The sequence below is a fragment of the Orcinus orca genome, chromosome 13 (genome assembly GCF_937001465.1).
Source record: "Orcinus orca chromosome 13, mOrcOrc1.1, whole genome shotgun sequence".
In the NCBI taxonomy this organism is placed as follows: Eukaryota; Metazoa; Chordata; class Mammalia; order Artiodactyla; family Delphinidae; genus Orcinus; species Orcinus orca.
The window spans coordinates 60,172,180-60,199,947 of record NC_064571.1 but is presented as its reverse complement, the minus strand read 5'-3'; the positions used below and the strand labels follow the sequence as shown (position 1 = coordinate 60,199,947).

Here is a 27,768-nt window from a genome sequence, read left to right as displayed (position 1 = left end):
TGGAGGGCGTGGGAGGCAGCCAGAGGCCAGAACTAAAGCAGTGCTTGACCTTCACCAGAGGCGTGTGGATTATCAAAGACGGGGGAGGGGACCAGCAAGCTGTCTAGCAACCTTGCAAAGGAGAGGTGGGGTGGGGGTGAAGGGTGGAGCGTGGACGAGATCCATTCCCATACCTGAAATGTCAACCTGTGATAGTCCGCAAGCTCTACAGCTTAACTATCCAAAGCCCCACCCTGCTTCAGACCCAGATTGCAAGCCTTGTGGACACCAGCTTCAACTCTTATTATCTGTCCAAGAAAGCCCGTGGGTATGGAGGGCTAATTTTCTGTTTTCAATAAACTGCCCACTAGGCATTTCCAAAAGCTTTAATCAAGTAGGTAGGTGATGGCCACTTCGGCAATACCGCTTTGGAGTTTTGCTTCAGAAGCTGTTTCCTAGTACCCTTAGGCACCACACCTTCTGACCGTTAATATTCCCTAAGGCCTCGTGGCTCCCCGAAAAACTAGGTCTTATCAAACTTGTTAAATATAAAATAAGTATAATCAAATAATAGTCAAGCGAACTATTTACAGTTAACTGCCACGTACATTTTTATCTTTTCCATCTCTTTGCCTACAGTAAGATTGCATGTTTACTAAATTCTCGAAGAAGTTGTTTGCCCTATCTGTTGACTAAAAGATGTTGGAAAATGACCATCTCTTCACCTATACAAGTAGACTTTCAATTATCTAGTTTTTAATTATTTTAAAGCATCAGTACTAGGAGCATATTACTTACACTGCTGCCCTATGAATGCTTATCATTGGGTTTCTTCTAGATGGATCGACCTTAAAAGACTCTGGTATCTTGAGAATTAAACTCCTGACTATAAATATTATTCCATGGCTAAGGACCCTCTTTTTTGCCTGTTTAAGGCACTTGCCCAGAGGCAAGGCTTCCTTCAGCCTGTCCACTTTTGGAGAATTGTTTGGCCTCCTTAAGCCAAACATGAGGATAATTAGCCCAGGGTTCAGATAAGCAGACCTAATAAACGATCTCAAATAGGAACCAGTTCTGCTCTCTTTTTCTGCCTTTTTAATGCTGGAAAGCCAAATTCTCAGGATTGAATGCTGCACAGGAACGTTCTAATGGTTTCACTGTTTTGTTTGCAAGGATTATCTTCTGTGCAGATAACTTTGCATTTGCATCACTAATAGACTTCTTTCAAAGGGAAAAGACATTTCAGTAGGGCTGAAACAGTCTTTAAAGTTTTGTTTGTTCCATTTTGGCAAGGCCAAGCTAGTCCTTTTGGAAAGACATGGATTTGCATGTAAGGGCCCGATTTGCCGTATGGGTTACAACATAAATAAAAGGGCTTTTGCAATCAACAAAGAATAAAATATTTTGCTGTTGGTAATACATACATACAGCCAAATCTGATGTCTTTTTTTCTATTCTAACACTCCTCAGCTTCACTAGAAGTAACACTAATGATCACACTTTCTTTGAATCAGAGAAATAACTTCCCTCTTCTATGATTAGAAGCATCCTTAGAAGTCCTAAACTGCTTCTACAGCATCTCTCCTGGATTTACTGCTGCTTGAATACCTTCAGTGAAAGGGAACTCACTGCTTCCGAAGTACCCTGCTTCAGTACAGGATAGTGCTAGTGAATAATCATAACAATAATAAAAAAATATCTAAATTACCAAGTGCTTACAGCGTGCCAGGAACTGAGCCAAGTACTTTCCATGTATTATCTCATTTAATTCTCACAACAACTTGATGACATAGATATTATTATCTCCATTTTTTGAGGCACAGACAGATTAAGCTACTCAAGGTAATACAGAAAGCTGAAATTTGAATAGAGGTAGTAAGACACAAAGGCCAAGCTCTTAGCCACTAGTCTGTAGTTAAAGTATACTTTAAAGAATTTCTCTTATGCTAAGCCAAAATCTGCCTCCCTGTTACTCAATTGGAGTCAGTGATTATTAGATTCTAGTGGTGTAGAGTACAAAGAAGAAAAACCAGGGTGCCTGACCTCAAGGAATTTGCAGTCTCACAAAACAGTGTGAGAAAAACAAAGGAGGGACCTAAATGTAGACAGGAAGATGTAGGAATGATGCTAAAGTAAATTTTGAAAAATATGTCAGAATTTGCCAGACAAACAGGGGGGAGGTGGTATACTCCAGGCTGACCACTTAGCCCCAGGTCCTTAAAGCATCCAGCCACATAAGCATCACACAGTAGGGAGCACGTAAGGCTAAGATGGACAGTAACAGTTGCCACCATATCCAGACCACCTTTCTGTTAGCCCATCCCTCGTGCATCTGTGGCTTAAAAATTCCTTGGTCTTCACCCCAGCATTCAGTTTCATCTTCAGGACCTCTTGTCTAATAACCCACTGGATGCACTTCTTTGGTTTATTGACCATATAGCCAGCATTCACATTTTCAGTATACCACCAGCTCTGGGAAAGGAATACTGAGCCAGACTTCACTCAGAAAAGACTCATTACATCTGCCAGGGAAGGAGAATGAGACTCAGACGTGTCTGTGAAACAATATGGCAGAAAGTTCCAGGAGGTTATATAACCTAGCCTAACACAGTTCTGAGCCTGGCTACCTGGGTTCAGATCTTGTCTCTGTCTCCTTACTGAACAACCTCGGGAAGTTATTTCAAACTGGGGCTATTATGAAGAGTCGAAAAGAAAATACCTGTAAAAGTCAGCGGTACCTGGCACCACAGTAATCCCACAAAGTATTAATTACTGTTATTTTGAGTACATTTTAGAATGTTTTAAAGGCTGACAGTTATGAGGATGGGGATGGAGATACGATTTAGGAAGCAAATGCAATAACATAAGAGACCTTGAATAAAGGCCAGGGAGGCCTAGGATGGAGAAAAGGGAAGGAAACTAGGAAATAATTGGACGGTGAGGAAGCGGACAGTGACATGGATGACAAGCAGGTTTCTGGCTCAGACTATTGGGAAGATCCCAAAAAGGTAATAGCATTTGCCATAATAAGAGGAACTGGGGTTATTTGGGGGAGGGTTATAACACTGGACCAAAATAGATGATTCTGTTTTGTATCTGTTAAATTTGAGGTGCTCAAATAGAAATGTGAAATAAGTGATAAATTTTACATTTATCACTAATAAAAATTAGGGTTGCAACTTAGAAAAAAGTTCGGGGCTAATTTTTAAATTTGGAGAGCCATAGTTCAGAAATGTTTGCTGAGCATCTGTTAGGTGCCAAACATATATTAGGTTCTGGCAATGCAGTAGGTCCCTGAACTCAAGTTGGGGCTACAGACAAGTTCTCATATAATTTCTTGACAGTGAGATAAGTACTGAGGTGCAGAGAAGCAAAGCAAGAAGAAGATACTAGATGCCACTCGGGCTAATAATTTGGTTCTTTTTCAACCTATATATATATTTTTAATTTCTTTAAATGAATTTCTTAATTTTTTTAAGATAGTAAATGGATATTTTTGAAAGCATGTACTCGACATTTATTTACAGATGAGGTGGAACCCTGCATGGGGAGTGGGTGGAGATGGAAGTCCTCAGGTGTCAGCTCTCAGCTTCCTCTCTGTTATTCTGAGCAATTCAGCTCTGCTTCCAGACTTGCATACATCCTAGCACAGTGTTTCTCAGTGGAGGTTTCATTAGCATTTTGGGTAGTCCTTGCTTGCATGGGACTGTCCCCAAGCATTATAACATCCCTGCCCCGCCATCAGTGCTGCTCCCAGCCATACTGACATCAACATTTCCATATGCCTAGGGTTGGGCTGGGGGGTGAAGATAGTGACTAGATTGAAAATGTTTGCCTATCATGTCCCTTTGGAAAGCTATCACCCACACCAAACTATTTATCATAGAATTCCTTTCTATTTAATATAGTATATTCCCTGAGAGAAGTCCTGATATATAAACATTGTCCCTTTTATTACATTTCCAATATTTAGCACCCAAGTGATATTTCACTGCCCTCTGTAGATGCACAACCAAGATTCCACCTGCCCTTTATTATGTAGTTTCCGGGATCACATAAGAGGGCAATGAATCTAGTCTTTGCAGGTTATGGAAGTCTTCGCAGAGGAAGGAAACTCTAAGCTGAGACTTAAAAGACAAGTTAGAGAATTAGCCAGGCAAGAAGGTATATTCCATACTGAGGGTAGAAAGTTTACATTCAAAGAAGTGAAAGTAGTTCTGTTTGGGGTGAATAACAGACGAGGCTAGAGTGGTAAATGGGGACCAGTACATTAAGGGGCATTGTTTGAGTAGGGCTGAAACAGCCTTTAAAGTTTTGTTTGTTCCATTTTGGCAAGGCCAAGCTAGTCCTTTTGAAAAGACATGGATTAGCATGTAAGGGCCTGATTTGCCGTATGGGTTACAACATAAATAAAAGGGCTTTTGCAATCAACAAAGAATAAAATATTTTGCTGTTGGTAATACATACATACAGCCAAATCTGGGCTCTATTGTGTTAAATAATTTGGATTTTTGAGAACACAAGGGGGCTATTGATGGGTTATCAGCACAGGAGTGGCATGATCTTACTTGTGCCTTAGAAATGTTCTGCTAGCTGCAGGTGGAGAATAAATTGAAGGCAGATGGCAAGACTGGAGACAAGATGGGAGAATATGTAATGCAGTATCGTCTAATGAGCAGTCTTTGCTCTGAGCTCCTCAGTGGCCTCACTGAGCCTTTCTCAGAGCTGCTGTGCAGTCTGAGACTCGTCCCGCTTACTCCGCCATTCCTCTTCATCCTTCCAGGTATTTCCACAGATAAGTCTCTTGCCCTTCTAATTCAATTTTACCATCTACAGAATTAGTACAATTAATATCAGTGAAGCAAACAAGGAGGGAATTTTAAGAAGAGAATGAGCGAGTGTGTTAAATGCCAAAGAGAGACTGAGGAGGGAGATATAAAAGTATCATTACGCAGTGGTTGAGAGTCCGCCTGCTGATGCAGGGGACACGGGTTCGTGCCCTGGTCCCGGAGGATCCCACATGCCGTGGAGCGGCTGGGCCCGTGAGCCATGGCCGCTGGGCCTGCACATCCGGAGCCTGTGCTCCACAATGGGAGAGGCCAAAACAGTGAGAGGCCCACATACCTAAAAAAAAAAAAAGTATCATTAGCTTTGTCATCACGGAGGCCAGTGCTGACCTAACTATTGATGTTCATAGTTCTTCTCCTGCTAGTGTGTGTCCTCTTAGTTATATCCTCCCAGATCCCCTTCAGCCTTTCTCATACATCATGATCTTCATACATTTCATCTGGACCCCCCTCATATGGACACATGTAATGTATTAATATCTTTCTAAACTCTGGCAGTAAGCATTGAGCTCAGTATTCCACATGCAGTCTGGTCAGTATTGACTACAGGAAGACTATAACTACCTATTATCTCAACACTATATCGTAGCCCAAACTTTGATTCAGCTTTTTATAGTTGGCAACAAACTCAGGGCCACAGTGCTGCCCAACTCCAGGGGATCAGATTATAATCTATAATTATATAATCCTCAACTACAACTGGCCCCTGGGTCTCCATCAAGTAACATCTCCAAAAAACATATTTGCTCCCCTCTGAATCAGATCATCAGAGGTGTTCTTGAACCCCCATTGCCATAAAGTGCCAGGGACAAGAACCTGATCTCATAGATCCTACTGTAAAATTCCTGCTAACAGTTTATCAGATCAAATAGCATCTTCTCATCACCAAGCAGATAAAACACACCAACAAAACAGGGCATAGAGTACACCTACCCCGTGTTGCTATCAGGTGAGATCTTGCAAAGACAAACAAGTTAGACAAGAACCTTGTCTCTATAGACAAGAACCTCCTATCTTCTTGAGAAGCCAGAATTTCAAGGGGGTGCTCTTGGGCCTGCACTGTAGGGAATTGATATCTTTTTAGACCCAACTAATCCTTGATGGGTGTAGGCTCTGTGAAACATAGACAAAATACTAAAGGATTGTAAAGAAGGGCAGGCTGAATACAGTCTGGGTGAGAGATCAAGAGATGCTGAGATAATCTACCAATCAAAATCCTAGTTATATTCACCTTTTATCCCCTGATAAGTCAGAGCACAGTGTTTCCCTGATTCCCTTTCATATAACATCTAGCCTAAAATTCCCCTTAGGTGCCCTCAGTTAAAGGGTATTGCCCTGTCCTCTAGTTCCCAAATACAGAGTGAGACCACGGTTGGGCCAGATTGGATCGAGTTGACCCAGAACAAATGCAGTTACATACACTGTGTTTCCAGGGTAGATTACTGCCCAGAGTGCTATCCTACTGGCCTGTTCTTTAGAAGCTTTATTCTAGTTGCTATTACTCCCTTAGGAGGAGTCCAGCCCCTGCCCTCGACAAAACCTCTAGGAAAGCAATCTGCTCATAGATCTAAAAAGTTCATCTCTTTGGAGAAAAAGATCCGTGAATTTGGTTTAAACCTGGACTGGAATTTTTCTTGATCAAAACAGACAAAACAAAAACAAAAATAACAACAGAAATAAAAGCCCAGTTAAGTAATTGAAATAACATGTGCCAGGAGTTTTTCGTTATTCCTTACCCTCTGCTCATAGCTCAAGGCAGATGTGAAGGTGACTCATTTCTTAAACTGACCCAGATCTCTGCCCCAGGAAATAGGTCATCCTGGGTCTGAGCTCATGGCAAAGCCCAACTGGATCAGGGCCTCTTCTCAGCATTAGAGCCAAAGCTTCAGTCTGGAATCTGATCATCTGGGTTACTTAAGATACTTTTTTAAAAAATTATGTTTAAATTAGGACTCATCTGGTAGTATAAACTTTCCCAGCTGAGTACCGATGCCATCAGAAATAGTTTAAACGTGTTGATGGAATAATTGTTCTCATTGTAAAAGGAATAAAAGGAAGGAAACTCATGAAAATTTCCCTGCTGCTTTGTATTTCATTTACAAATGGCTAAGCTCTTACATGAAATTTGTGAATAGTCCTTTTCAAGCATAAGTGTGGAGCTGTACGGGCATTCTCTCTCTGTCTCAACATCAATACCATTAAGTGGGCATCAATATCTGAAAATGTTTGTATGAACTTTCAATACCTGAAAGTATAACACTCTTACACTGCTGATGCCAATATTTAGGGCTTACCTCTGATCTAAAGAGAGCCCTCTTTGGTCCTTCCAAATAAATCCAAAACACCATGTCTGCAAATCTGAGTGCAGTCTGGTTTTTGCTACGAGGTACAAGCCCCTTAATTTGTCTCTCGGGCCCCATTCTCTTCTTCTGATATACCACACTTGGCCAAGAAACATGCTTCTTAAAATGCCAATGATGGAAATATGGAAGTCTCGGGGGGAAGCTAAATTTGGAATGAATGTGAGCTCACTTTTAGGCATATTATGTTTGAGAAGATGAAAGGGCATTAAGGAGAAGCCATTGCAAAGATAGTGACAGATTTAGAAAGTGCAAGAGGAAATTAGATCATCACGTGTAAATTTAAGTCATACAAATAAAGACGGTAGAATAATGCGATCTCTAAGTGAGAGTCTGAGAGTGTAGAGCAATGGTGAGCAATCTTTTTTTTTTTTAATGAAGGCCACTTAAAAGGAATAGAAAATGTTTCTGGGCCTTGTTTTTTAAACATTTAAAGTGAAAATAATGTACCTTCCATAACAAGAATTTATGCTATGGGATAATTTATTAAGGTATGAATATGTAACCATTCTTCCCCAGGCAGTGTTTTCCAGCCTGTCTTTGCTTGATATATTTGTGACATGGAATTTAAGGAAAGGACAGTGGAGACGTGATGGTGGGGAAGGAGGAAGACAAAGGGAATAATTTAGCCAGAAAAGAGCTAAATCAACCTTTCAGGTGTTGGAAGAAAGAGAGAAGGGAGAAAATAACCAAGAGCCCAATAAACTGGGTCCTAGAGAAAGAGTTTGTGTTTTAGGACTAGAGAGAATAGAATGGAACTCAAGCGTGGCTCTGTAACCATGAATGGGTTCCTCATAGGTGCTCTTTGACAGCTGCAAGTAAGGATTGGAACACCTTTTTAAGATTGCAATGTATCTTTATATGTGATCCTGAGCAGAGTCTGAGGTAGGTGGGATCCCAGGATTAATTAAGGTTAAAAGAAGAATGCCAATGAGAAATTTGCCAATACTTTCGAACTGCTAAAATATTATCTGGTTATATGTAAGAAGTCACGACACAGAAGCAGCTTTCAAATCTTTTATAACTTAATTTGCATTACTTTTTAGCATTTATAAATATTTTCATATTTATGTCTCATTTTATCTTTGGAAAGACTCCTTCATTTATTATCGTCCTTAGTTTACAGATGGGGAAATTGAAGCTTAGAGGAGTGAAAATCAGAAACAGATCAGGGTTTATAATTAGTTTCAGTCAGTTGAACATCTACTGAGCTTCGATTACTGAGTTTCAGGTTATATTAGATATTGGGGTTGCAAAAATGAATAAAATGTTCTCCCAGTCCTCAGCCACTCAACCAGTCCTTTCTTTGCTCTTCTCCAGTTCTCTCCCAGAGGTTTGATATCCCGTCTTAGCTGGGGCTGGGCAGATTCATGGTGTGATCCAAAGCTGAGCGTCACCGACACAGAGTGCTAGTTTATAGCAAGAACTGACTCCGGGGTACTCTCCAGTTCCATGCCTATGATGTAGTCATCAGAGTTGCAAAGGTAAGGAGAAATGGGAAATCTCGTATACTGTGGGGAGGAGAATAAACTGGTACAACCACGTTGGAAGGCAATTTTTCATTCTCAAAGCTAAAGATGCCCTTACAATCTAACAATTCCATTTCTACATGTATAAATGAAACTCTCCCTCAAATGCATAAAGAGACATGTAAATGACTGTTCATTGAAGCATTGTCTATAACAGGAAAATAATTGGAAACAACCTAAATGTTCATCAACCTGAGAATGGATAAGTAAATTAGTGTATGATCACACAGTGGAATGCAATATTATAGTTAAAATAAATGAACTAGAACTAGAATTAGAATATGCATAAATCTCAACTAATAGAATATTGAGTGAATAAAACCAAGTGGCAGAAGATACATAAAGTATGCTACTGTTTACATAACTTTAAACACATCAAACAATACTGCATATTTCCGTTTGTAATAACATTTTAAAATATTCGTGGTTATGATAAATTACCAAATTCAGGATAGTTGTTACCTCTGCTGAGAAAGCAGGATAATGATAGAGTATGTAGAAGCCTTTAGCCAAATCTGTATTTAAAAACAAAGACGTGGATCTAAAGCAAATATGGCAAAAAGTAAATATGTGACAAAGCTGGGCGGGAAAGACAAAAGAAGTTATATTATTTTCTATACTCTGTATGCTTAGAATATTCCATTTAAAAGTATCTGTGGTCCTTGAACCCTGGAATTCTGGGATTTTCTTGTGTTTTTTACTTTGTGCAGAATTTCTTTTATTTTCTTTTGCCCATGCTAAAATTCCATCCATTCTTTGATACCTAGCTCAAGTCTCACTACCTTACTGAGAATTTCTGTGACCATCTTGTCAGTTCAAACTATTGCTCTCCCTTTTCAAAACCATGATAGATCTATAAGTCTCTCTTGTACACTATGTATTTATGACCAGATTCTTTCATACTGTTGTTTAAATATATATTGTCTTGCATTAATATTTGACTTTACACGTAAACGTTGTTTCTCCAATTGTAAGAGCCTTAAGAGCAGGGACAATGTCTTAAATGTCTTTAATTCTTCACCAGTGCCCAGTAGAGCCTAACCAGATACTTATTAAAGAAAAATGATATATAAACCATAACCTTTCCTACAAAACCTTTACATAGAAAGTTGAAAATACTAGTTTGTGCTACATTTGCCTTTATTTTCCAAGAGAGAGAATACTAATGAGCTGCGAAATGACCAAAAATCAGGCAGCAGAAGGGAAAAGAAGAAATAATGGATTTGTATATTACACATTCTGGATAATCAGCTCTTGAATGATTAAATGTGGATAATCTCTTATGGGGAAAAGCAGGTTTTAAAAATTAATTTTATGACTATTGAATTGTTTTATAGTTATTTCCAGTTTTCAGACACTCCTAGGCCAAACTTACAAATTATTTATTTTTTTATATAAATTTATTTATTTTTGGCTGCACTGGGTCTTCGTTGCTACGCGGGTTTTCTCTAGTTGCAGCGAGTGGGGACTACTCTTCATTGCGGTGTGTGGGCTTCTCACTGCGGTGGCTTCTCTTGTTGCAGAGCACGGGCTCTAGGTGCATGGGCTTCAGTAGTTGTGGCTCGCAGGCTCAGTAGTTGTGGCTCACGGGCTTAGTTGCTCCGCGACATGTGGGATCTTCCCGGACCAGGGCTCGAACCTGTGTCCCCTGCATTGGCAGGCAGACTCCTAACCACTGCACCATCAGGGAAGCCCCTACAAATTATTTTGAAAAATATTTCCTCTCATGATATGTTGCATAATCACACACAAATGTACCTTGTTATCATTCTGCCTTCATTCCAGTATTTATTAGACTAGACATGGGAATGGTGGTCCGATGAAACTAAAAAACAAAAGGTTTTCCACCTATGGAATCAGGGAAGGATTTTGGAGAAAAAAAAATTTACTTTGAGTTCAATTTACCCTTAGTCTATCTTGTAAAAAGTGCTTGTATTTGAGGCAACCACCTCACCTAACACCTCAGAGTGAAAGGTGAGTCTATACTAGGCCCAGGAGGAAAGCTGATGAGCATAGGAAATGGTAAGAGGTCTGGACTACATTGTCTCTCCTCAGAATGAAAAGTCGGTTATCACAGAATGAGATAAATTTAGGAATCAGTGTGGTTACTTTTAGCAGAAGCAGCAGCTCCTATGGTCTATTTCAAAACTACCCCCATTTTGTCCCTGGTGAGTTTTCCTAATGGACCTTTGTGATGTTTTATTAAACCAGGCCACTATCTCATGGTTCTTTGGCCTAAGCGCTACAATACCCAAAATACAGTTCCTTAAATTAAACCTTACCTACATCTGTATTTATGATGGTATTCTTAACTCTACAGTGTACCTCAGGGAGGTTATATCTTTAAAATTATTACCACCTCTATCTCTATGTCATTTGTGTCCTGGCGAAGAAAATATCTTGCCGTTTGGTAAGAGAGAATATATTCCCTCATGTTCACCTCATTTGTGGGCATTAATGTTGAAGCAAAGCCTTAAAGCAGTGACCAGAGTATTTTTATACTAATGATGTATCTTATCATTGCTCTCTGCAATTTTTCCTTTCCTTAAAGAGAAGCAAGAAAAATGCTGTTATAAAGAGAATATATCCAATGAATATATTGGGTTCTCAAAGTTCCCTAAAAGAAAAGTGTTTATAACTTGGAATTGATTTCCCATGGAAATCGTGTGATTGATTATGGTTACATGCTAAGTCAAGGCCACAAAGTCGAAATAATATTAATAGGTGTGGCAGTTGATTAAGAAATCACATCTTGTTTTCTTGTCTCTGGGCTTGCCATGGAAAGACAAGAAGTCCTTTTCCCTTCTCTTCTCTAGAGGGAAGGTTAAAATGTGGTGATTTTCTAAATGTGGTGATTTGGGAGACAGAAGACTCAGTTATCTGGAAGGAGAAGGGTTCTAAGAAAATGGGAATGGCTTGACTTCAGGAGAATTTGGATCTCCTGAGCCCAGAAGGAGAGAACCAGACAAGAGTCATTTTCCATAAATGGTGAAGACCCATGTCCACTTCCAAATAACAGATCAGAATGGTTTAGACCTCCACGGGGATGCCAGCAAGGATATGGTGTCTCAGAAGCAGTAAAAGTATGGACTTCCCCGGTAGCGCAATGGTTAAGAATCCGCCTGCCACTGCATGGGACACAGGTTTGAGCTCTGGTCCAGGAAGTTCCCACATGCCGCGGAGCAACTAAGCCCCTGCGCCACAACTACTGAGCCTGCGCTCTAGAGCCCATGAGCCACAACTACTGAAGCCCATGTGCCTAGAGCCCATGCTCCTCAACAAGAGAAGCCACCACAATGAGAAGCCCATGCACCACAACAGAGAGTAGCCCCTGCTTGCCGCAACTAGAGAAAGCATGCATGCAGCAGCGAAGACCCAACACAGCCAAAAATAAATAAATAAATTTATTTTTAAAACAGTAGTAGGGCTTCCCTGGTGGTGCAGTGGTTGAGAGTCCGCCTGCCGATGCAGGGGACACAGGTTCGTGCCCCGGTCCGGGAAGATCCCACATGCCACAGAGCAGCTGGGCTCGTGAGCCATGGCCGCGGAGCCTGCGCGTCCGGAGCCTTGCTCCGCAATGGGAGAGGCCACAACAGTGAGAGGCCCATGTACCGCAAAAAACAAAATAAAAACAGTAGTAAAAGTATTAACTTATACTAAGCTTAAACAAGTCAAGGGTACATGTTGTAAACTCTAGGGTTACTATTAAGAATAGTAAAAGTATGTATAAACAATATATTATATAAATAGTAAAAGAGAGAATACAGAATAATAATAAAGAAAACACTCAATTAAGCCAAAGGAAGGCAAGAAAAATGATAAGAAGGAGCAAGTAACAAGTGGAATAAATAGAAACCAAAATAGTAAGATGTTAGCTATTAACCCCAATATGTCATTAATTACCATAAATATAAATGGCACAATATTCTATTAAGGAACAAAGATTGGGCTTCCCTGGTCACGCAGTGGTTAAGAGTACGCCTGCCGATGCTGGGGATATGGGTTCGTGCCCCGATCCAGGAAGATCCCTCATGCCATGGAGCAGCTGGGCCCGTGAGCCATGGCCACTAAGCCTGTGCGTCCGGAGCCTGTGCCGCACAACGGGAGAGGCCACAACAGTGAGAGGCCTGTGTACCGCAAAAAAAAAAAAAAAGAACAAAGATTTTCATACTGGTTTTAAAAATATATGTGCTTTGTACAAAAGATACAAGAGTAATAATCTAAAATTATGACACAGAATAGTTAAAAATAAAAGAATAGAAAGACATTTTATGCAAACACTAGCCCAAAGAAAGCTTGTATAGCTATAAATAACATAAAAAGTAGACTTTAAAGATACAAGCATTATTAGAAACAAAGTGTGATATTTAACAATAATAAAAATATTAACCCATCTGGAAGATAAAACAATTCTAATTTTGCACACAACTAGCAATATAGTACAAAATACATAAAGCAAAAAAAAAATTGCCAAAATTTCAAGGAGAAATAGACAAATCTACAATCACAGTAGGAGCTTTTGACTTGTCTCTCAGGAACTGATAGAACAGGAGACAAAACATTTAAACAACATGACTTACAAAATTGACATGATGGATATATATGGAATATTGCACCCAACAACTGCAAAATTCCCCAACACATACAACCTAAGCAATGTATTTCTAAGTAATTCATCAGTCAAAGAAAAAAAATCACAGTAGAAATTAGAAAATATTTTGAACCAAATCATTATGAAAATATGACATCAAAAATTTTAAGATGTAGCTAAAACTGTCTTTAGTGAGAAATTTATAATTTTAAAGGCTGAAATTTATAGTGTTAAACAAGAATTACCTAAGTATCCATCTCAAAAACCTAGAAAAGAACAGTTAAACCTGAAGAAAGTATAAAGAAAGGAATAGTAAAGTGAAGAGAAAAAAATTAATGAAAATAAATGTATAGTAGAGAAGAGTCAATGAAAAGAAATAGTAAAACTGACCAATCCTTAGCAAGACTGGTCACACATACAAAGCAGAAAGAAAAAAACCCAAATAGGATACATATTCTCTATCAGACTTGAAAAGGGGGACATCACTGTGGATCCTACAGATACCACAAACCTGAAGTAAAACTATTTTAGACAACTTAAAGTCAGTAAGTTTGAAAATTTAGATGAAATAGGAAATTTCTAGACAACCCAACATACAAAAAGTGACACCAAAAAAATAAAAAACAAGAAAGAAAGAACACCTGAATAGTTCTATATCTACTAAAGAAACTGAATAGTGATTAAAAATCTTCACACACTAAATCTCCAGATTCTTATGACTTCACCATTAAATTCTTCCAAATATTTAAGGAAGAAAGGACAACAACAGTGCACAGACTCTTTCAGAGAATACAAAAATACCAGTTCATTTTATGAGGCCAATAAAATGTTGATCCCCAAACCTAAGGTCATTATAAGAAAAGAAACTGTAGACCAGTCTCTCTCTTATCAGAGATGAAAAAAATTCTAAATTAAATATCAGCAAAACAAATCCAGTAATATATAATATATAAAATGTGTGTTTCTTTCAAGCATTCAAGGTTGGTTTAACATTGATAGTCTTATTATTTACCAAATTAATAAAATAAAATGTAGGGACTCCGCTGATGGTGCAGTGGTTAAGAATCTGCCTGCCAGTGCAGGATACACGGGTTCGATCCTTGGTCAGGGAAGATCCCACGTGCTGCGGAGCAACTAAGCCCATGCACCACAACTACTGAGCCTGCGTTCTAGAGCTTACAAACCACAACTACTGAGCCCGTGTGCTGCAACTATTGAGGCCTGCACGCCTAGAGCCCACGCTCCACAACTAGAGAAGCCACTGCAGTGAGAAGCCTGCACACCTCAACAAAGAGTAGCCCCTGCTCACTGCAACTAGAGAAAGCCCACACAGCAACAAAGACCCAACGCAGCCAAAAATAAATAAATAAAATCTAAAATAATAAATAAAATAAAATGTATATGATCATCGTTATAGATACGGAAAAGGAATTTCATAAAATTCAATATCCATTCATGATTTAAAACTCTTAGCAAACTAGTAATTTCTTCTCTTTTTGGTAGTCTTTTATTTTGAAATAAGTTCAAACTTATAGAAAAGTACAGTCACTGTTATGAAAATGAAAATTCAAACCACATACTGGAAGACAATATTTATTAAATATACCTGATAAAGGACTTGTATCAAGAATACAAAAGAATGCTTACAGTTCAGTAAGAACTCATAATTAAAGTAGAAGAACTCAGTTTATGACATGGGCAAAAGATTTGAATAAATATTTTATGAACGGCAATAAGCACATGAAAAGATGCTCAACATCATCAGTCATCGAGGAAATGGAATTAAAACCACAATGAGGTACCAGTACACACCCACCAGAAGGGTTAACATTAACAACACTGACAGTACCAAGTGTTGACAAAGACGTGGAGCAACTGTAACACTGATATACTTCTGGTAGGAATGTAAATGATATGGACATTTTGGAAAAATTGGATAATTTTTTTATAAAGTTAAACATATATTTACTGTAGGACCCAGCAATCGCATTCCGATATATCTACCTAAGAGAAATGAAAACGTGTATTCACAAACATATGTACTTGAATGTTCCTCACAACTTTATTCATAATGGCCCAAATCTGGAAACAACAAAACGTCCCATCAACAGGTGAATGGATAAACAAACTGTGGCATATCTATACAATGGAATACTATTTAGCACTTAAAAAAAAACCCTGATGAACTACTGATACATAAAATGTCATGGATAGAATTTCAAAAACATTATTCTCATTGAAAGAACCCAGACACAAAAGATTCCTTTCTGTAAGATTCCATTTATATGAAATTATAGTAAAGACAAAGGTATAGTGACAGGACACATGTCAGTGTTGCTAGTCATGGGGTGGGGAAGGAAATTGACTTCAAATGACAAAAGGGAACTATATCATGAGTATGATGATGATTACATTATAGAATACATTGTAAAATTCATAGACTTGTACTCTTAAAATTGGTGAATTTCACTGTATGAAAATCATATCTCAATAAAGTTGACCCCCCCCAAATTGGTCAAAGATTTGAACAGGTACTTCAAAAAAGAGAATATCCAAGTGCCCAACAAACATGTGAAAAAGCACAAAACCAGAAGATGTGAAGCAGCTGGAACTCTCCTACACAGCTGGTGAGAATATAAATTTGTACCACTTTGGGAAACTATTTGGCAGTTTCTAAGAAAGCTGAATATGTGCATAACCCATGACCCAACAATATTAGTCCTATTTGTAGGAATCAAAATTTGCAAACAACCCAGATATCCATTCAACAGTAGATAAATGATGTGTATCTGCACAATGCAATACTACACAGAATGAGAATGAATGAACTACTGCAACACATGGATGAAGCTTATAAGCATAATGTTGAGTGAAGGAAACCATACACAAAAGGCTGCATTTATTTAAAGTTCAAAATCAGAAGAGATTAAATTATGGTAATAGACATCAGGATTGTGGTTATCTGACAGAAGGTTATAATTGGGTGGGTGCATAGGGGGGCTTCTAGAGTGCCAGTAGCGCTTTTTGATATTCGTACTGGTTATATATGGGTGTTTTCACTTTGTGAAAATTCATTGAGATTCTACCTTTATGATCTGTGCCATTTTTATTTATGTTATATTCAATAAAAGGTGTATTTAAATAGTTACAATCACATGAATACTTGTATAACTGTCATAATGTAGATTTTGAACTAAGTAAATTCTATTTATCTGAATTTGCCCAATCTAAGAATATCTTATAAATGGAAATCTAAACATTCAAAATAGAAAATTACTTGTAGTACAAAAGCACCTTTCACTTTACAAAGCAACACATCAAATGCATGAAAGGAACAAGGATAACACCATAGCAGATCCATTTTTCAATTTTGTAAATTTATCCTAAGGAAAGAAATAATCCAACAGAAGCACAAAGCTTGCTGTGAAAATGTTCATTTTAAATATATGTCTGCTAGCTAAAATCAACCCAAATATCCAACCAGTGGATCAAGATTTAATAAATTATTATATACCAGTACAAGATGATAACATACATTTAAAATGATGAATAGACTTTGTAGAAACACTAAAAGTTTTTGCAGGTACAGCGTTAGGTAGAAAAATATAAGATGATAGGTACACCATGATTCTAACTATGTGAAAATGAACCAATGGGTAATATGAAAAAATTAAAAACTTTTCTGTTGGAGTGATAGATTTATGGATATTTTTGGGGGGGTGAGGGGATAACCGCCACCCACCCCACCCCCCCCGCCCCAGCACAACAGAAATATTTTCTCTATTATTTGGATCAGTTAGAGTTCTTTTGTTGCAAGCAACAGAAACTAGCTTAAATAAAAAAGAGTCTTACAGAGTCATACAGGAGTAACTTACAGAATCAAAGGAATTACTGAATACCCAAGAGGAAAGAAGAGAAACCAGAAAGGTTACAGAGATTTCAGAAACAGAAGTTCCCCAACAAATTCTCTAGGATTCTGCCTCCTGATGACTAGTTTTAAATACCTTCTTTCCCCTTGTTGCCTCTACTCAAGATTCAAATTATTGGGAGAGAAAATCTGATTATTCTGGCCTGAGTCAAGTATCCACCTTGTCCTTTGGCAACCAAATCAGAACAACCTGGAATTGGAGAAAGGCTCTTCTTTAAGGAAGAGGGGTAGTGTTGTTACTAGAAGAACAGGGAGTAGAAGGATACTGGGTGGGCCCAAACAGCAGTTCCATGAAATCATACGTCATATTTTCAGTAAATCAGAATACTACTACTTTTTCTCTTATATTAAGTGAAAATATGCTTATTGTAAAAAATTTGCAAAATTCAGTAAAGTGTAAGGTAAGGGACTAATGCAAAAGCAAGCATCCTTTATCCCATTATCCATAACCCTATAGTAATTATCTACTGCTGTATAATAAATTATTCAAAACTAGGATGTCTACAAGCAGAAAGTAGATTAGTGGTTTGCCTAGGTCTGGGGGGAGTTGGGAGACTGGGGGATAATAGCTAAAGAGTACAGGATTTCTTTTTTTTTTTTCAGGATTTCTTTATAAGGTTCTAAAATTGGATTACGGTGATGGTTGTACAACTCCAAATATACTAAAACCATGAACTTTCAACAGGCGACTTATGGTATGTGAATTATATCTGAATAAAGTTGTATTTAAAAATCCTAGTGTAACCAACTGTCCCAGTTTGCCCAGGACCTCCCTGGTTTTAGCCCTGAAAGTCCCATATCCCAGGAAACCCCTCAGTCCTGGTGAGACCTGGACAGTTGATCATCCTACTCAAAATTCAGCAGCTTAGGGCTTCCCTGGTGGCGCAGTGGTTAAGAGTCCGCCTGCAGATGCAGGGGACACGGGTTCGTGCCCCGGTCCGGGAAGATCCCACATGCCGCGGAGCGGCTGGGCCTGTGAGCCATGGCCGCTGGGCCTGCGCGTCCGGAGCCTGTGCTCTGTAACAGGAGAGGCCACAACAGTGAGAGGCCTGCTTACCGCAAAAAAAAAAAAAAAAATTCAGCAGCTTAAAGCCATACACATTTGTTATCTCATAGCTTCTCTAGACCAAGAATCCAGGCGGAGCTTAACCATGTGGTTCTGGCTCAGGGTCTCTCATAAGCTTGCAGTCAAGTGGCAGCTGGGGCTGCAGTCACCTGAAGGCTTGACTTAGGCTGGGGGGTCTGCTTCCAAGTTTACTCATGTGGTTTTATCAAGAGGCCACAATGGGGACTTCCCTGGCGGTCCAGTGGTTAGGACTCCACTGCAGGGGGCCCGGGTTCAATCCCTCGTCAGGGAACTAAGATCCCACAAACTACACAGTGCAGCCAAAAAAAAAAAAAAAAGAGGCCTCAACGTCTTGCCACATGTGTCTCCCCATGGAGAGAGACATGGCAGCTGGCCTTCCCCAAGAGCATGTGATCTGAGAGAAAGGCTAACTTGGATGCTGTAGAGTCTTTTATAACCTTATCATGAAAGTTGCACGGCAGAAGTGATGACACTACTTCTGGAACAATGTGAGAGGGAACCACACAGCGTGTGAATACCAGGAGGCAAGAATCATTAGGCTGTCCTGTAGGCTGGCTCCCAACTCTAACCTTGTCAGCATTTTACTAACGTTTTGCTGATCTTTAAATTGTAACAGACCCAATTTAGAATAGATGGACAATTTAAGAGTGCAAGTATAACAGAAAAACATACAGTGATGAATACCTTTGCACATAAATTTTACTTCTCTCTCTGGTTATACAGCATAGATTTCTAGATGTGCAATTATTAGGGTACATGGCTTAAGCATCTTAAGACTTGTCATATATTGCCAGAATGCTTTTCGGATATTCGCAGTGTATCAGGGTGCTCATTTCACCATCCCCTTGCTAGCCTCAAATATTATTGTTAGTAGCTCTGCCAATTTCTAAGTGAAAAATTGTATCTCCTTGTTTCAAAGCACCTTTTTAATAGTGAGGTTGAACATTTTTCCATGTGCAGTGGCCCTTGCTAATAAATAAACATGTAACAGGCCATAAATCCTTTCCAGATATATTCACGCTTTCATTTAATATTTATTGAGTGCCTAGTGTAAGAACAAGGAAATGTCTCTGTTCCTAAGATGCTCATATTCAAATGAGAGAGATGGACAAGGAAGCAGTTCAATACATTTTAATCTGAGGAAATATTTAAAAAGCACAGAGTCAAGAAACCATTGGGTTACTGGTGGAGACTGCAAGTACTTTTCTCTTGCTGGTGCATCAAATACAGAGCTGAGGGATAAGGGAGTGTTAAGAGAATCAAACCAGACAAGGGAGCTCAAATTAAATCTTGTTGGCCTTCTCAGCCTCATTAAAAAGGTTAGACTTTATCTCTGAAGGCAAAGGGAAAGCAGGGGTGAGCTGATCAGATTTGTGCTTTTGGAATTTCCCTTTGGCTAAAGTGTGGAGAAAGAATTGGAGAGGGGTAACAATCGAGGTAGGATGGCCAGATGGCAAACAGCTGTAGTCTAGGAAGGCGTTGAGACTGGCCTTATCCCAGCGAGTAGCACGAAGAATACTGAGGTTTAAGTAGCATCCCTTGTTTCAGCCTAGGTCTCTGAGAAAATGAAGCAATAAAACAAAAGATAGGCAGATAGAGACTCCCCTGGTGGCTCAGTGGTTAAGAATCTACCTGCCAATGCAGGCGACACGGGTTTGAACCCTGGTCCAGGAAGATCCCACATACCACGGAGCAACTAAGCCCGTGCACCACAGCTACTGAGCCTGTGCTCTAGAGCCTGTGAGCCACAACTACTGAGGCTGCGCTCCACAACTGCTGAAGCCCACACACCTAGAGCCCGTGCTCCGCAACAAGAGAAGCCACTGTAATGAGAAGCCCGTGCACCGCCACGAAGCGTAGCCCCCGCTCGCCGCAACTAGAGAAAGCCCACGTGCAGCAACGAAGACCCCATGCAGCCAAAAATAAATAAATAAATTTATTGAAAAAAAATATATATAGGCAGATGGACTCCAAAACCTGCCATTTATTGCTGAAAAAAACTACCATAGAGGTCTTAGCTTAGTGTGAGAGCCAGATGAGATGCTAGGTAAACCCCCAGATGAGGGCAGGCTTCTCTGAGGTGAATGTTGAGGTGTGCCACCTGGATCCCTCTTCAGAAATAAAGGACTTATTCCTCTGGCTGCCTGGAGGGCTGCTTCTGCCCTCAGCTAGCAGCTGTATTTAGGGAGGGCCTTGGCTAAAAAAACCCACTAGCCCAGTTACGTCTCCTTGGGGTGGCCGGCATCCAATGACTGATCAGGGAGCAATACAAAGCTTTGGTCCCCCACCCCCAATTTGAGACAACTTTGGAAGGTCATCCGGGCTTTGGAGCTCCCCCAAGGTCAGCTGAGGCCTCTATTGAGACTGAATCTCAGCTAAACTTCTCCCTTTGCCCAATCTTGCTCCTTTCTCTTCCCTTCCTGTTCCTGTTCTTCCCATCCTATCCTGTTTTTCACCTTCCTGTTTTTTTCTTCCCTTCCCTTTCCTTCCCCAAGTATTGATTCCAGAAGCACTACCTCCTGCACACTAATATCTATCTCAGAACCTGCTTCCCAGTGAACCCAACCCGTGACACCTCTGGAGAATGCTATACCTGGAAGATTAGAATGTCTGTCCCCTGTAACTAGCGGCCAAGAGGATGAAGAGTGGCTCAGACCTAACGCACCCAGATAAATCAGGGGTCAGTCCACCTTCCCCGAGACAGAGTGCTTAAATGGCATGGAGAGATGCCAGGAGTTAACACCACCTATGTGTGCTCAACAAAGCAGGAAACATTAGGATACCATTGAGTGATATTAAAGAGATAGAATCACCAGGAATTAATGTATTGGATATAGGTGAGGAAAAATAGGGCCAGTCAAGAATTACTCCTAGGTTTCTCATTCAGGTAACGGTGGATGGTAGTGCCATGTAGTGAGATGAAAGAAAAAGCATTTATTTGGAGGAAAATATGAGTTCAGTCTGAGGTGCCTTTAGGATGTCAAGGTAGAGTTTTTCATTAGGCAATTAAAGATGAATATCTGGAGTTCAGGAGCGTGACCTGGAGTAGCAATACAATGTGTATGCTCATCAGTATATGCCTAGTAATGATGAGGATCCCACAAGGCCGACAGAGAAATAATTTAGGGAACAGAAGTCAATTTATTTTTTAAAAGCCCAACAGGGCTTCCCTGGTGGCGCAGTGGTTGAGAGTCCGCCTGCCGATGCAGGGGACACGGGTTCGTGCCCCGGTCCGGGAAGATCCCACATGCCGCGGAGCGGCTGGGCCCGTGAGCCAGGGCCAGTGAGCCTGCGCGTCCGGAGCCTGTGTTCCGCAACGGGAGAGACCACAGCAGTGAGAGGCCCGCGTACCGAAAAAAACCCCAAAAACCCAACAATCTCTAGAGCTTTCAGAAACTTGAGAAGATATTACCTACCTAAAACAAGAGCAAGGATGTGATAAAAAGAATGATCAGAAATATGAGGAAGTCTTGGGAATGAAAATATGATTGGCAAAATAAAAGTTTCACTGGAAGGGTTAGAAGGTAGATCTCATAAATATCCCAAAAAGTAGAATATGAGAGAAAAGATGAGAGAAGTAAAGGATGATTTCAAAAGATCCAAGAGTCAGTTAACAGTATCTTTATGTAGATCCTGTCCTGGTTCTTTTTTTTAAATTAATTAATTAATTTTTGGCTGCGTTGGGTCTTCATTGCTGTGTGTGGCTTTCTCTAGTTGTGGTGAGCAGGGGCTACTCTTCACTATGGTGCGTGGACTTGTCATTTTGGTGACTTCTGTTGTTGCGGAGCGGGCTCCAGTAACTGTGGCACGTGGGCTCAGTAGTTGTGGCTCGTGGGCTCTAGAGCACAGGCTCAGTAGTTGTGGTGCACGGGCTTAGTTGCTCTGCAGCATGTGGGATCTTCCCGGACCAGGGATCGAACCCGTGTCCCCTGCATTGGCAGATGGATTCTTAACCACTGCGCCACCAGGGAAGTCCCTGTCCTGGTTCTTTTTATTATTTATATTCATCCTTGGTTTCTGGATCTGCTTTTAGTTCATAGAAGCAAAGGCTAGGGGCTTTGTGTTAGGCTGGAGGAAAGGATCTGGCAGAGGGGAAGGAATGGAGGGCGAGGTGAAGAAGGGATAACTCATGGGGTGCTCTCCCTGAGAAAGTTAAATGGGGTGGTCCTAAGCTCTGGTGCAGGGGCTCACCTTAAATGGCAGGATACCGTTGCTTTGTGCAGGGGTGGAAAAAGTGTGTGCAGGTGCAGATGACTTCATAGTCACTGTCTTAGTCCTTTCAGGCTGCTGTAACAGAATACCACGGACTGGGTGGATTACAAACAACAGAATTTTATTTCTTACCGCTCTAGAGGTTGGAAAGTCCAAGATCAAGGTGCCAGCACGTTCAGTGACTGGTGAAAGCCCCCTTCTTGGTCCTCACTGTGTCCTTACGTGGGGAAAAGGGCAGGAGAGCTCTCTGGGACCTCTTTTAGGAGACTAATCCCAGTTATGACAGCTCCATCCTCATGACCTAATCACCTCCCGAAGACTCCACCTCCAGATACCATCACACTGGTGATTAGATTTCAGCATATGAGTTTTGGGGGAACACAAACATTCAGTCTATAGCAGGTGACTGGAAATGGAGGGAGTTCTTTTCTGTTGGTTTCTATGTTCTCTGTGAAGTATGGGCACTGTCATCTGTTGAAGCTTACTGGGTGAGCAGGGAGGTTGGGGTGGGCTATGTGTAGGGAGCTCTGAGAAGTATGGAGATTTGGGGGAAATAGTCTAAATGAAGGATGAAAACAACAACCACCAAAAAAGCTGCATAGGGAAATAAGATGATTGCCAGGGTACTCCGAGGGCCCCGCTGAGTGGTAGGTGAGTTGTAACACCAGTGGAAAGTTGAGAGTAGATTTTGACAATCAGAGCTGAAATGAGGAACCTCTCAAAAAGAGGAGGCAAGCTAGTTTCATAACAAAAAGGTTCTCCTGAGAAGAGAGTCGCATAAATGAGAAAGAGAAAAACATCCTCCTATGAGTCACAGGCCTCACTTTCATCAGCTCCCTGGTCCTGCTTTGATGTTTACAAAGGGACAAGTGATTATCAAGGGGAAAGGTGAAGGGAATAATAAACCAAGGACGCAGCAGAAGGAAGCGACTACGGAACCCAAAGAAGGGAGGGGCCAGCATGCACCCAGCTGGGAGGAAACAGGGGAGAGGGCTTCCTGAAGCTCTCTTCATAGATCAGCCTCATCCCCACTCACACAGAAACTCCCTACAGCGATCAGACACTTGGTTGTCTTCACTGCTCTACTCTCAGCATCTAGAACAGAGCCTGGCACTGCATAGGTGCAAGATAAACATTTGGTGAATGAATGAAGTCCATGGTGCAGACACAGGCTTTTTGAATGGCTGAGTGCACCAAAGTCTGCTGTTTTGTTTTTTCTTCCCCTCCTTTACAAAAAGTTTTCAAACAGCCTTTGGGCCTGCTGGGGCCTTTTCCAAAGACACCTAATCCGACTGCTGCTCCGAAGGCCTTGCCGCCTGCTTCCCAGTCAGAACTGCCTCTCTCCGTCCTTGTTGGAAAGGGAGGCACAGCTTGCTTTGCAAGAACCTTGCATAGAAAGTGGTGAAATCTGGGCTGTTTTTCATCTTTTTCAGCCTCATTTCCTAAATTAAAGAAAGAGAGATGTAAGGAATCTTAGGAATATGAAACTTCTCTGTAATGATCTTTATTGAGAGGTGCTTGGAACCAGCTGAAATCCTGAAGGGCTGTCAAGGCAGCCACGAAGAAAGGAAAATGACAGATAACTTCAACGATCGTAGCCAAACTCTGAAAAAGATATGTAGAGCAGCTGCTATTTTTTCCTTCCCAGAGTGGTTTGCCTTTCCCCTAGTTTAGTAATTGTTGTAAGATGGCTTTAGATTATTTTGGGGTAGAGGAGGAGAGGGAGAAAGGAATCCAGTGTTTAGGAAGTAGCATGATGTGGTTGGTGGTACCCTGGAAGCTGTGTAATTTACACAGCTGTTTTATCATACATGCTGACTTCCTCTCCTTTTAGGACACCCCCGACCGTTAAGTAGGGTTTTTATTTATGGCATTCTCCTAAGGAGATTGTTCACAGCATTTGGGTCCCCCTTCCCAGTTCAGTCTGTCTTTGTGGTCTGTAAATCATCTCTCCAAGGGCTTCATTCGTGGTGAAGGGCTATTTTGTCTGCCCTACAACTACCAAAAAAGTGCAAGAAAAATTGCATGTAGTCAACCAAATGGGCGAGGAACACTTGGCTGCACTAAAGAATTTCCAGCCATGGTATTCTCAGCTTGCCCTTTTGCTGTGAGCAGTGCACAAAGTCCCCAGACATTTTCCCTGAAATCTCCACCTCCCCACTGGCAAGGCCAGAGGCACTGAGAGAACGGGGAGAGGAAGCTTGTAGAGTGGCGATTTGCTTGCACCCTTGTTCTCACCACATTGTGAGGTACCTGCTTCCGAATTGAGCTAGTGGTGAGAAAGGAACTGAAACTGATTTGCCCATGGTCGGTCTGCGTGAATGTTGACCCAGGACTGAAGCACAGAATCTCTGCACCCCGGCCTGGCTTGCGGCACACTGGGCTGAGTCACAGCTTCTCCAGGAATGCAGCGCAGAGGCGCAGATGCCTGATCTGGAGCAGGCCTTTAGAAAGAGGAGGGTCTTTTCCTAAACAGAGTGAATGCCTACATTCACAGAGCTACAAGGGATCTTGAAAAAAAAAAAAAAATCACACACTACAGGTAAATAAAGAATTTTTTTTTCTACCCCTCCTCTCACCTCCATTTCAGGTTTCTACTTTCCGCCAACACAGATTTCACTTTGGACTGTATCGTTTCATCTTTTCAGATATTTAAATATATGTATTATTTATCTGTATATTATATATTTTTATACATATGTGTGTATACACACACACACACACACACACACACACACACACACAGAATTAGAAAGAGAGAGAATTTTGCTTTGACCTGAATGGTATCATACAGTGTGGATTGTTCCCCAACTTGCTTTTTTTTTTTTAATTTAGCCATGCTTTAACCACGCCTCTTGGAGATTTTTCTGTGTCAGTGTGTTTTAATTCTTTTTGACTGCTGCATACTCTTACATAAGCCAGATGCATCGCTGTTTATCTAACTGATCCTCTTTTGATGATTATTTAGGTTGCTCTAGGTTTTCACTACTACGGATAGTACTTCAGGGAACAACCTCTTACCACTTTCCTTCTTGCACCCATGCAAGTATTTCTGTAGAGTAGATACCAAGGTTGTGAGACTGCAGAGTGAAAGGATTGATGCATCTACAGTTGGAAGGGCTACTGCCCAATTTGTTCTCCAAATAGGCTTGCCCAGTTTATATTCCCAGCAGTGGTTTAAGAGAGTACCTCAATTCCAATATGCTTGTCAGTGCTTGATATCAATCTTCTTACTTATTGCCAGTTAAATGTGGAAAATGGTATCCCCATGCTTTCATTTGCATTTCCCCCTAAAACGGTGAGACTGAGCATCTTTTCAAATGTTTGCCATTCACGTTTCCTCTTTTGTGAATTGCCTGTTCATGTTTTTTATCCATTTTCTATTTTGTTGGTCTTTTTTTTAAGGATCTGTAAGAGTAAGTCCTTTGCTATGTATGTTACCATGATCTCACCCAGTCTATCACTAGAATTTTAATCTCATTTATGGTTTCTTTTGTTGAACAGATTTAAAGTTTTGATAAAGTGAAGCTTCTTAACCTTTTCAATACTTTTCTTTATGGCTTTTGCATTTTGTATATTGTTTCAGGAGATCTTTCCTACCCCCAAGATCAGAAACATGGTCTTCTATACATTTTCTTTTAATAGTTTGATAATATCTTTGTTTTTTCACCCAAATCTATCTAGAGTTTATTTTAATAATGTGAGGTAAAAAAAAAAGTCACTTAATTTTTTTCCTAATAATAGCCAATTGTTTTAACATCACTTATTGAAGAGTCCATTCCTTCCCTTATTGTTTTGAAGTACTACCTTTATAACATACTAAATTCCTATAAACATGGGCCCATTTCTGGGCTTTCTCTTTTTTTCCATTGAGCTATTGATCAATTTTTGTTTTGTTGGAAATCTATTGAATTTATGGATAATTTGGGGACAGCTGTTATCTTGACAACATTAAGTCCTCCTATTCAGGTCTTTATCTAGGTTTCATAGCTTTTTCCTGTAGTTCTGGCACGTATCTTTTTAGTTGTTTTGGCGGCTGTTTTCTAGTTTTTGTCGCTGTTGTGAATGGAACCTATTTTTTTCTCCTTATCACACTTTCTATTTTTAAAATAATTGGTCTACAGACTTTTTTTTTTTTTTTTGCAGTACGCGGGCCTCTCACTGTTGTGGCCTCTCCCATTGCGGAGCACAGGCTCTGGACGCGCAGGCTCAGCGGCCATGGCTCATGGGCCCAGCCGCTCCGCGGCATGTGCGATCCTCCCGGACCGGGGCACGAACCCGTGTCCCCTGCATCGGCAGGCGGACTCTCAACCACTGCGCCACCAGGGAAGCCCTATACTGACTTTTTTTTGCTTATTGATGTTGCATCATTGGTTCTAATAGGTTTTCAGCTAATTTTCTTGGGTTTCTAGGTAACTGATCATGTTATCTGGAAATAGAAACCACTACGTCTCTTCATGTGTTTTGTCAGGATTCTTTTAGGTAAGAATAACAGAAACCTAATTCAAATTAACTTAACCAAAAAAGGGAAACTATGGGCTCACTTAACTAATAAGAAGCCAATGTGTCTGGATCCAGGTTATCAGATAATATCATTAGATCTTGGTCTTGCTTTCTCTGTCCCTCTAGTGTACTTCCCTCTGTCTTGTCTCCATTTTCTAGTCAGTATATCCCTGTAGTGCCAAGATGGCTTACATCATGTATTCTCTCAGCAAAAGCCAGAACTTCCTTTTTAGTGTTTACCTGTTGCTACCTGCCGAAATTCTAGGATGGTTTTTTTTTTTTTTTTTTTTTTAAAGAAGATGTTGGGGGTAGGAGTTTATTAATTAATTTATTTATTTTTGGCTGTGTTGGGTCTTCGTTACTGTGTGAGGGCTTTCTCTAGTTGTGGCAAGCGGGGGCCACCCTTCATCGCGGTGCGTGGGCCTCTCACTATGGCGGCCTCTCTTGTTGCAGAGCACAGGCTCCAGACGCGCAGGCTCAGTGGTTGTGGCTCACGGGCCTAGTTGCTCCGCGGCATGTGGGATCCTCCCAGACCAGGGCTCGAACCCGTGTCCCCTGCATTGGCAGGCAGATTCTCAACCACTGCGCCACCAAGGAAGCCCTAGGATGGTTGTGATTCTTTGATTTGGTCACATGCTCATCTCTGAACCAATCATTTCAGTCAGTGTGTTAGAATATACGTATAGACAGAAAGTAAGACTGGTTCTCTAAGGAAAATTGGAATGCCATTAT

The 27,768-nt window shown here is 40.7% G+C and overlaps 1 long non-coding RNA gene across 3 annotated transcripts in view; it reads left to right on the top strand.

Moving 5' to 3' along the window:
• LOC125960792 (uncharacterized) overlaps nucleotides 1–27,768 on the top strand; it is a 143,838-nt gene that overhangs the window by 587 nt on the left and 115,483 nt on the right. For all 3 annotated transcript variants that reach the window (XR_007470801.1, XR_007470800.1, XR_007470802.1), the window contains exons 2-3: nucleotides 8,507–8,670; nucleotides 17,838–17,929. This is a non-coding gene — a long non-coding RNA (uncharacterized LOC125960792). The remainder of the gene's footprint in view (nucleotides 1–8,506; nucleotides 8,671–17,837; nucleotides 17,930–27,768) is intronic.